The sequence below is a fragment of the Bos taurus genome, chromosome 11 (assembly GCF_002263795.3).
Source record: "Bos taurus isolate L1 Dominette 01449 registration number 42190680 breed Hereford chromosome 11, ARS-UCD2.0, whole genome shotgun sequence".
Lineage (NCBI taxonomy): Eukaryota > Metazoa > Chordata > Mammalia > Artiodactyla > Bovidae > Bos > Bos taurus.
In genome coordinates, this window is record NC_037338.1 from 89,375,278 (window position 1) to 89,384,644 (window position 9,367).

Consider the following 9,367-nt stretch of genomic DNA (forward strand, 5'->3'; position numbering starts at 1 on the left):
AGAGCTTATTTTCATTCATAGTGCTATTGCAGTTTGTTTCTTTTTACTGAATACTTTTTAAATGAATAATGAAAAAAATGTGAATTAAGCAAGTTTTATTATTCCATATATATCAATTAAGATATTTTGAAAAACTGAGGTAATAATATTATGTGTTTAATTTATTCCAAATTGGGGACATCATTGTATCTTTTTAAGAAATATGCTACATAGTAAATGCTTTACAATTTAAGGAATAATTCCCCAAGATTTAACTTTAAATTCATGTATAAGTATTAATGAAATCTACATATGAACAAGTGGGCCTGATTTGGTAAAAAGACACAGAAAATGGCAATAATTGTAGAGCCACTGGCTATCAAGTGCCACTGGATTCAGGGGGCAGCAGTTATAGGGAACATGATCCGAGTGTACAGTAGTTATCAGGGGAGCACTATCATATTTTGTGAAATGAAGAAAGAAGCCCAGGAGTTGTCACAGAATGTGGTCATAAGGCAGGATGCCCAATCATTACATGGGGAAATTCCACAGAAGCAAAGGGAAATCACCCTGAAAGGTTTTAGAAATGGTAATTCTGGAGTTCTCTTTGCAACTAAGGTTGCTGCAAATAGGTTAGACATCCCCGAGGCTGGTTGTTCAAAGTTCTCCACCAAAGGACGTGGAGTCCTACATTCGTCATTCTGGGTGAACAGGTGGAGCTGGAAGGACCAGGGCTTGCATTTGCTTTTAGCAGAACAAGGAAGAATACTAGTTACCCCAAGGGGAGCAAAAACCGGGAATTAAATTTAAGCAAATGGGTGTTCCTTCTGCAGCAGAGATAACAAAAGCTTCTAGGGAAGATGTCATCAGGTTCTTGGACTCGGTGCCTGCCACTGTGATTGGTCACTTCAAGCAGTCAGCCGAGAAGCTGATTGAGGAGAAGGGAGCCCTGGAAACCCTGGCAGCCACCCTAGCTCACATTTCCAGTGCCACATCGGTAGGCCAGCACTGCTTGAGCAACTGGGATCCGGGCTTTGTGACCATGATCTTGCAGTGCTCAATGGAAATGTCAAACGTTAGTTATGCTTGGAAAGAACTTAAAGAGCAACTGGGTGAGGATATTGATTCCAAAGTGAAGGGAATGGTCTTTCTCAAAGGAAAGCAGAGTGTTTGCTTTGATATTCCTACGGGATCAGTAAGTATAGGAAAAGTGGCATGATTCAAGGCCCTGGCAGATTTCTGTGGCCACAGAGCAACCAGAGCTAGGACCACGGGAGCCACATTGCAACTTCCAAGGACAGCGGGAAGGCAATTGAGGCTTCAGGGGACAGCTTGAGGGCAACTGAGGTAACAGGGTACAGCGGGAAAGAAGTAGGAGCTTCAGAGGACAGCGATCAGGAGGCAGCAACAAAAGAAACAGATTCCAAAACAAAGGCCAGAAGCAGAGTTTTAATAAAGCATTCAGACAGTACTTTGAAGTAGAGGATTTATTTGGGAAAAACATAACCATGTTCAGCAACATGGAACTGAACATTGTTTTTCATACAAAGTTAAAAGCACATTGTATTTCCTTCCTGACCACTTACTTGCCCAGTCCCCACCTCTTCGAGAGAGATAAGCTTCATCTAAATTATTTCATCTGATTGATGATTGTCATTTATAACTTTATTGTTACTTCTGTCTTGGGTATTACTTTGGAAAAGGTGTATGGAGACCTTTGTTTAATACAGGAGACCCATGCTCAATCCCTGAGTCAGGAAGATCCCCTGGAGAAGGAAATGGCAATCCACCCCAGTATTCTTGCCTGGAGAATTCCATGAACAGAGGAGCCTGGCAGGCTACAGTCCATGGGATCTCAAAGAGTCAGACACGACTGAGGGACTATCAGTCACTCACAGAAGAGTTAATCTCCAAGTACCCATATTTCCATTGTTTACTCATTTAAATGTATTTCAAATTTAAAAAAATTGTAAATGGCATTATATCAATAGTTTTCATGCATTATGTATTATCAGTATCTCTGACTAGTTTGGTAGATAGATTTCTAGAAGTTTCTGAACATATTGGACCAAAGTTATGGACTTGAGACAAATTGACAAATTATTGTAAGAGAAGTTTGGGCTGAATTCTCTTTATAGTACATGGTCCCACTATTAACATGTTTCCAAATATATTTCTAATTTGTCATGCAAAACAGTGTTTTATTGTTTCACGTAGCTTTTTTTATATTAGAGCCACACTGTCCAAAACAGTAGCCACTGGCCGTATAATTTAAATTTAAATTAATTAAATTTAAACAAAATTAAAAATTCAGTTTCTCAGCTTCATGAGCTGCATTTCAAGTGTTCAATAACCATATCGTATTAGACAATACAGAACATCACAAAAGTTCCTGCTGCTAAAGAGGCTAGACTTTATGTTCTACATTAATTAATTATAAATATCCATTTTCAATTGCAAATGGCAGACACAGACACATAACTAAGAATTGTTCAAAAAATAAAAATAAACTTCAAGAATGCATTAGTATATTATTTTAAACAATCCACCCCCTGCCTACCCTACACACGTCAGTCAGCTCTTAAATCTTGTCTTTTTCTTATTTTTGCCCTGTTCTCCACTTGGGGCAAAGAGCATGGTTTGTGGTTTATCATGTTTGCATAGCTAGTTCTCCCATTGAAGTTTGGACTTGACTTATTTTAATCACCTAATTATAATTATAGGATAATTTTAAAGGTTTATTTTTTAAAAATTTATATTATTCCATTTTTCCATCTGCAAAATAATTACACTCAGTGTATTCACATATCTTATAAAGATCACTGGAATATTTTTGTTTGTTCATTGTTTTTTTTTACATTTTATAAATAAATACTGTCAAATTTATAGCTAGGTACTTTGCATTTCTATTCTTTGTCTCAGTGTAGTTATTTAAAAAAAATTATTTTCTAAAAACTTATGGCTAATGTCTAAGAAAATATTTGAATTTTTTGTATCTGCTTTTTACCTAGCTATTTTCTGTAACTAATTTATTGAGTGTAGTAGATTTTTCAGTTTATTTATTTTGGGATATCTAACATATAATCGAAGTATTATCTTTGAATTATATTTCATTATAATTTGATATATATATCTAAATATATTGGTCTGAGTATAATCTTTGAATTATCTGTGGACCGTTTTTCTGTTTTGTTTCAATTAGTTCTGATTATATTCGTCCTTGTCTTTTTCATCACTGGAACATTCTGACCTATTTTAAATTTTTTATTTAAAAATTAGTAATATTTCATTCAGTTTTTTACTTTCTAAAGTCACGTTGAAAAGATTTAATACAGATTTTAAGTGCATTTTAGAAATCTCTACTTGATCACATATGAGACAACTTAAAAAATGAAGCGTTTTGGAGATATACAGTATTTTTTTTTAATGTTTTGGGTTACCAAAATGAGTTTCTTTAGGAGAGGAGAAAAAAATAAAGAAAATCTGTAATTCATAGGAAACAAAGATAGTTTCAGTTATTTGGTCAAAGGGTAAGGCAATGAATAAACATGTAAAGTCTTCAGTGTCATTTAAAAAAAATTTTTTTTATTGCCAAATTTTCACTTTTTTCCTTCTTGTTGGATGACTAAACAGGAAGAGGGTAGTGTTGGTAAGCCGGCATTTACTCAGGCGCATCCTGCTTGGCGTCAGGAGCAAGGTGAGCTCAGCTGGGGGCCAGTGCTCTGTCTCTCAGCCACCTCCTGAGTAAGGGTCCCCCGGACTCCTGAGTTGCAGTCTTGAGGGGACTGCTGCCCGCGGGTGGCTTCTCCCACATCACCCTTTGCTTCTCTTCCCCGTCCTCTCTCGGCTGCTTTAGTGAGAAGGGTCCATGCAAATTCATGGCCAACTTTGTGCCACACCCAGATCGTCAGCATCCTCAATTTCTACTTCTTCCTCTTGTATGCAGGGATTGAAGAACTAGCTTGACTTCGGATCTTCCAACTGGTCAGCCCTGACCATGGCAGAGAGTCTGAAATTCCTTTGGGGGATGAATTTTATGGGAAAGTCAACACTAAGTGCCTGAACTCTTCCTGCCACTGTTTAGTTTTTTTTTTTTTAATTAAAAAACAAAATTCTTCTTAGGAGGGGGCAATATCCCGAGATACAAGGATGCTCTATTTGTACCTCTTTTTGATTTTCCTTTTTCTACTTTGTAAACTGGAAGTCTCTGAATTGGAATAGAGGTGAAGGGGAATTTAAAAAAAATCAAATATTTATTGTGTTCCAGTCTGTGCACACATTGAGCAAGCATGTGACCTCTGGTTACTCACATGGTACCTCTGCTGAGTAAAAGGAGGTGGGTCTGAGTTTATTATTATTCATTTATTTTTGTTTTCTTTGTTGTATCTTGGTTCATTTCACAGTCAGCTGAAGTCCTGGGATCCTTAAAGGGGCAGGTAATATAAGAGTGTCCAGAGTGGTTTTATTGTCATTTTTGAAGCCATTGGATTTAACACACAGCATGAAAAATTACATAAGTCCAAGAACATATTTCTCAGTACCCACACACAGTTGAAAGTCCAATAGGAGAATACTGCCTCTTCTTCGATATATTATCCATTTCTATCTTCAGTGTACTTTGCAGATAGATTCTACTTTAATAAATCCTGTCTAGTATATTTTGGGGCTTCCCTGGTGGCTCAGATGTAATGAATCTACCTGCAAGGCAGGAGACCCAGTTTTAATTCCTGGGTCAGGAAGATCCCCCGGAAAAGGGAATGGCTACACACTTCAGTATTCTTGCCTGGAGAATCCCATGGAGAGAGGAGCCTGGTGGGCTATAAGTCATGGGGTTGCGAAGAGTAGGACAAAACCGAGGGACTCACATTTCCACTTTTTTCTTTTTCAATATATTTTAATGAAACGAGAGAAACATCATCTGCCATGATAAATAGAAGTCTTCTTTACTATGTTGAGTATCACAGAGAATTGGTAGAAACTGTTATTGATTTGAGGCACCTGTTTTGTTGGTATGTGATTCATTTCAGTTTTTCAGATAAACTCTAAAGCAGGATGAGAGACCAAATAGTAATGGGACAGAAATCATCATGTTTGTAGCACCTGAAGTCAATGTGTTTCAAAAACTTACCATTACTCTAGCAGTTTAATTTGATTGGCACAGATGGTAAACAGGAGCAACATGGAGCCTTAGAACATGCTCCTAGATTTCATTTATTCAACAAATATTTGTTGTGTTCCAGGTCATGTCCTCATCACTGAAGATCAAATGGTGAAAAGGACACGTGGTTTCTGCCCTTTCAGGGTATATGTCTTAGAGGAGACTGAAAGAACAAAACTATGCAGAAACACATTTAGTAAATAAAGGTCAATTGAATAAACGCCTTATCAGGTTGCATCAAGTACAGTGAATTTTTTAAAATAGCTAAATAAAATAATGAACAGGACCTATTTTAGATGAGATGAGTAGGGAAACCTTTCTCAAGGAAGCCGCATTTAAACTGAAAGCCAAACTATGGATGGTAGAAGTAGCTAAATGAGCAGTAGACAGAATCCTTCAAGTCATACATAACCGCCCAGAGGAAGGAAATTAAAAAAAAAAAAAAACAGCTCAATGTGTCTGAGGTTCAGAAAGATAGCTAGTGTGGCTGGAGAGTTGTGATCAGATAGGCATGAGGCAGTAGGTGGGGTTAGTGAGATAGGCAAGCACCAGGCCCTGCCCATATGGGAGGCCACAGGAAGATGGACAGGGGTTAACAAGAGGAAGGAAACCTTGGAAGGATTTAAGCAGGACAGTAACATGATGGTTGGTGTCAGCAAAAACATTACTCTTACCGCTGCCTGGAGAATGAATTAGACAAGAGTGAGTTAGGGGCTGTGTGGAGAGGCTGTTGCAATAATCCGAGTGAAACCTAGTGGGAACCTGGGTTAACACATATGAAATGGTGTGGGGAATGGAGAACAGATCCAGAATGTATTTTGGATGCATAATTGATGAATGTATATTTATATCAATTAACAAAATGTAAGAGTTGGTGTAGTCATCTTAGAAATAGGTATAAGGAAATAAGAAAAAAAATGATTCTGTGAATAGAGAAGCTTCAAGAAGCTTCATTCTGTGGTGGATTCATTTTGATGTTTGGCAAAACTAATACAATTTTGTAAAGTTTAAAAATTAAAAAAAAAAGTAAGTAATTGGCAAAGGAGACATAGAGGACTGACTTGGAAGGCATGGAGTTCACTGAGGACTGACAAGTGCAGATTTTGAGGATAACTGGGGCAAGAAGTCCCCAAATTATTGAGTTGGCTGAAAAGTTCATTTGGGTTTTTGGTTAACATGGAAAACCCAAACAAACTTTTTTGCCAGAAACCCAGTATGTTAAAAATGGTTGAGATCAAGTAATCACTCTACTGCAAAGCATTCCTCCAAGTCCATAAGGAAATAATCTCCTTCCTATATGATGTTTTAGTGCCAGCTAATTATTTTATAATTATATTTTTATTCTCATTTATTTTCTTCTTATTCCCCATATAAATTTTTTATTCACAGTTTGAAAAAAAATACTGGATGAGAGTAGAGGAAATGAAGAGTGCTTTGTAGAGAACCCTCAAGAAACCCATAAAGGAAGTAGAAAAATAGTCTGTTAGCCAAGAGGTGCTATGAGGTCAAAGATGGGAAACTCTAGGACAATGTCTAATTGATTAGAATGATGCATTGGAAAAAGAGATGAATGAGGTGGGAGAGAGAAGGAGACTTCTTAAAAATGAAGTTCTTGGCAAATTGAATGAGGATGGAATTCAAGGGTGGGTAGGATTGGCATATGACAGGAGAATAAACATGACATCCTTTTTAGTTGTTATGCATAAAGAGAAAATGGTGCACAAATAGGTCAGTGGTAGGAATATAGGGGTTTATAAGCCTTTTTTTCTCTAATTTCAATGATTATTAGGGTACATGTGAGAGGATGGTAGAGATTTTAGTAATAAAAATATATGGAGATACACTACTGGAAGAAATTTTATTGCCAGGATTTAGTATTAAGTGTTTTGAGATTATGAATTTAAAGTGAATCTACTTCTGTTGTTTGAAACCTGCTGGTATGGATTAAAAACCATACTAAACAATTGTGATGAGCAGTGCAAACCCAGTCATTAGTGATCCTTACCATATGTTGACACAAGGCTCAGTTGGGTCACCCCACCCACGGCCAAGCCTCTTGAGTTAGTTGTTACTTTGCTGGCACGCCTTTCATGCCCTGGGACAGCTGGGTTTGGCTTCTTGGCATGCTGTTTTTGAGAGGATGCCAGTCCTTACTCCAAAAGTTCCCAAATAAATTTTCATCTGAAAAACTGTAATCAGTATCCATTGTCATACTTCTCCAAGAAACTTCTAAACATCCTGAGATCAGAATATTTTCTCCCCCTTCCCATAACAACTTTGTGTGCTTCTATTAAAGGACATATGTTATTTCATCATTATCTGGCCCTTGACAAGGGTTACCCACCACCACCACTGCTGCATAATTTCATTCCACACTGACTTTTTCTGAGTCCCAAGTTCATGTTTCCTGTCTTAATTATGTAAGACATGTTGAGTCCTTTACATAAAATGCTAACACCAAATTGTTTTTCTGTTTAAATATCATCTCCATCAAAAGATCTTCCTTAATTCTTTCTACTAGTATTTTTCCCTCTGTGTTAAAAAAGAATCTACCCCTTCTCCCTTGAGAGCTCCACCCTTCTTCAGCCCATAAAAATATCTCATGGCTTAGTCACGTGACTTGCTTTGACCAATGAAGCATAAATGGAACGGATGTGTGTCACTTCCAAGTGGAAGCTTTTAGAACTGGCGCTTTATTCAGCATACTCTCTTTCCTCCCTGAGATCTTGAAAGCATGTCCCAAGGGTGCCATACCTGTCAGTCTGGGACACTGATAACCATGATGAATAGAACATGTGGCTCTGGCTTCAGAGCTGAGCAGTGAGCAGTTAGGAAACTCTTAACAAGGTTTGTAAGGATAAGTATCCTTGTTCTGTCTCTGTGAAACACTAAGGAAAAATACATGCATGGTAACTTGGAAAGCAAATATGTTCTTACTAATATCATACCTGGGCTTCCCAGATGGTAAAGAATCTGCCTACCAAGCAGGTGACAAGCGTTCAATACTTGAGTCGGGAAGATCCCCAGAGTAGAAAATGGCAACCCACTCCAGTATTCTTGCCTGAGAAATCCCATAGACAGAGGAGCCTGGTGAGCTATAATCCATGGGGCAACAGAGAATTAGATGCAACTTAGCAACTAGACAGCAACAATAGCAATATGATCATACATAGCTTTAGCTAAGTAAATGAGAATTCAGATTTGATGGCATGAGTTTTGTTGGTGATGGCTGTATTGGATGAATCTCCATGAGAAAGAGATGAGATCAGGAAAGAATTGTCAAGTTTAAAAGCAGGAATAAAATTAAGAGGCAAGTTCATAAATCAACAACTTGAGGGGTTGACAGAGGAGACAGATTCTTAGTCTCCCAACTCTGAGCCTCATAAGTAGATTAGAACTCACCCGTATGACAGGGGCTAGATTCAAGGCCTCATTGTACTCTTTGCTAAACTGTGTAAAATTTTATTGAATTACTTCCACTTGGGTAAAATGGTTCAGGTAAAGAGAATGGACATAGATTTTCCATGGAAATCTGCTAGATTCAAAGCACAAGCTGTTGGGTCTACAGGGGAAGAAAACTCATGTCTAAAAAGTGATTTGGGGCATGCATATTGAAATGAAGTAGATAAGAAATTGACATTATTTTTCAGAGTTGTATTGTCAAAATAACCACTAATCTGAACCAAAACAGAACGGTCCTTAAGGCTTAAGTGGAAGCTTAAGCCTCCAACAGTTTGAGGGGAGGAAGGATGCTAAGATATCCATTGAATCCTAAGAGAGATTTTTATCTATTGATCCCTTCAAATGTGGCCAAGCAGGGTAATTGAAAAGAAGGTAGCACCAAGGAACCATCTGATCAATGGTCCAAGGAGTAGAACAAGGTCTTCACAAAGCAAAGCCACCAGTGGGATTTCAGAATGCTTATTGGATCTGTATAGCCCCTCTTCCATCACTGTTGAATTGGTTGTAGAGAGGGAAGGTTTGTTTTGGTTTGGTTTTATTTTATTTTTTTTTCGGTGTATAACTTTGTAGAGCAAGAGGAACTATTTCATTTGGGGAAGATATCAGTGTATTTGCAAGCAAAAAGGGAAGTGGAATTAGTATTTGTGGCCAAATGTCAGATTGTGGGGGACCGTACTGACATTTTCAGCAATCTGCTGACCCTCTGGAGTGGAGAACACTTCCCTCCCCATGGGCTGAAGGCCCGGGGAAGGGAAGGTGAGCATTCTG

At 37.9% G+C, this 9,367-nt stretch overlaps 1 non-coding gene and 1 pseudogene across 1 annotated transcript; one reads left to right on the top strand and one right to left on the bottom strand.

Annotated features, from left to right (window-relative positions):
- The first annotated feature begins 278 nt into the window (after positions 1-278).
- Positions 279-1,647, top strand: LOC783695 (nucleolar RNA helicase 2-like; annotated as a pseudogene).
- A 4,613-nt stretch (positions 1,648-6,260) lies between these two features.
- Positions 6,261-6,348, bottom strand: MIR2284AA-1 (microRNA mir-2284aa-1). Its single transcript, NR_107794.1, has one exon. It is a non-coding gene; the product is annotated as a microRNA mir-2284aa-1 (primary transcript).
- Between the last annotated feature and the right edge of the window lie 3,019 nt (positions 6,349-9,367).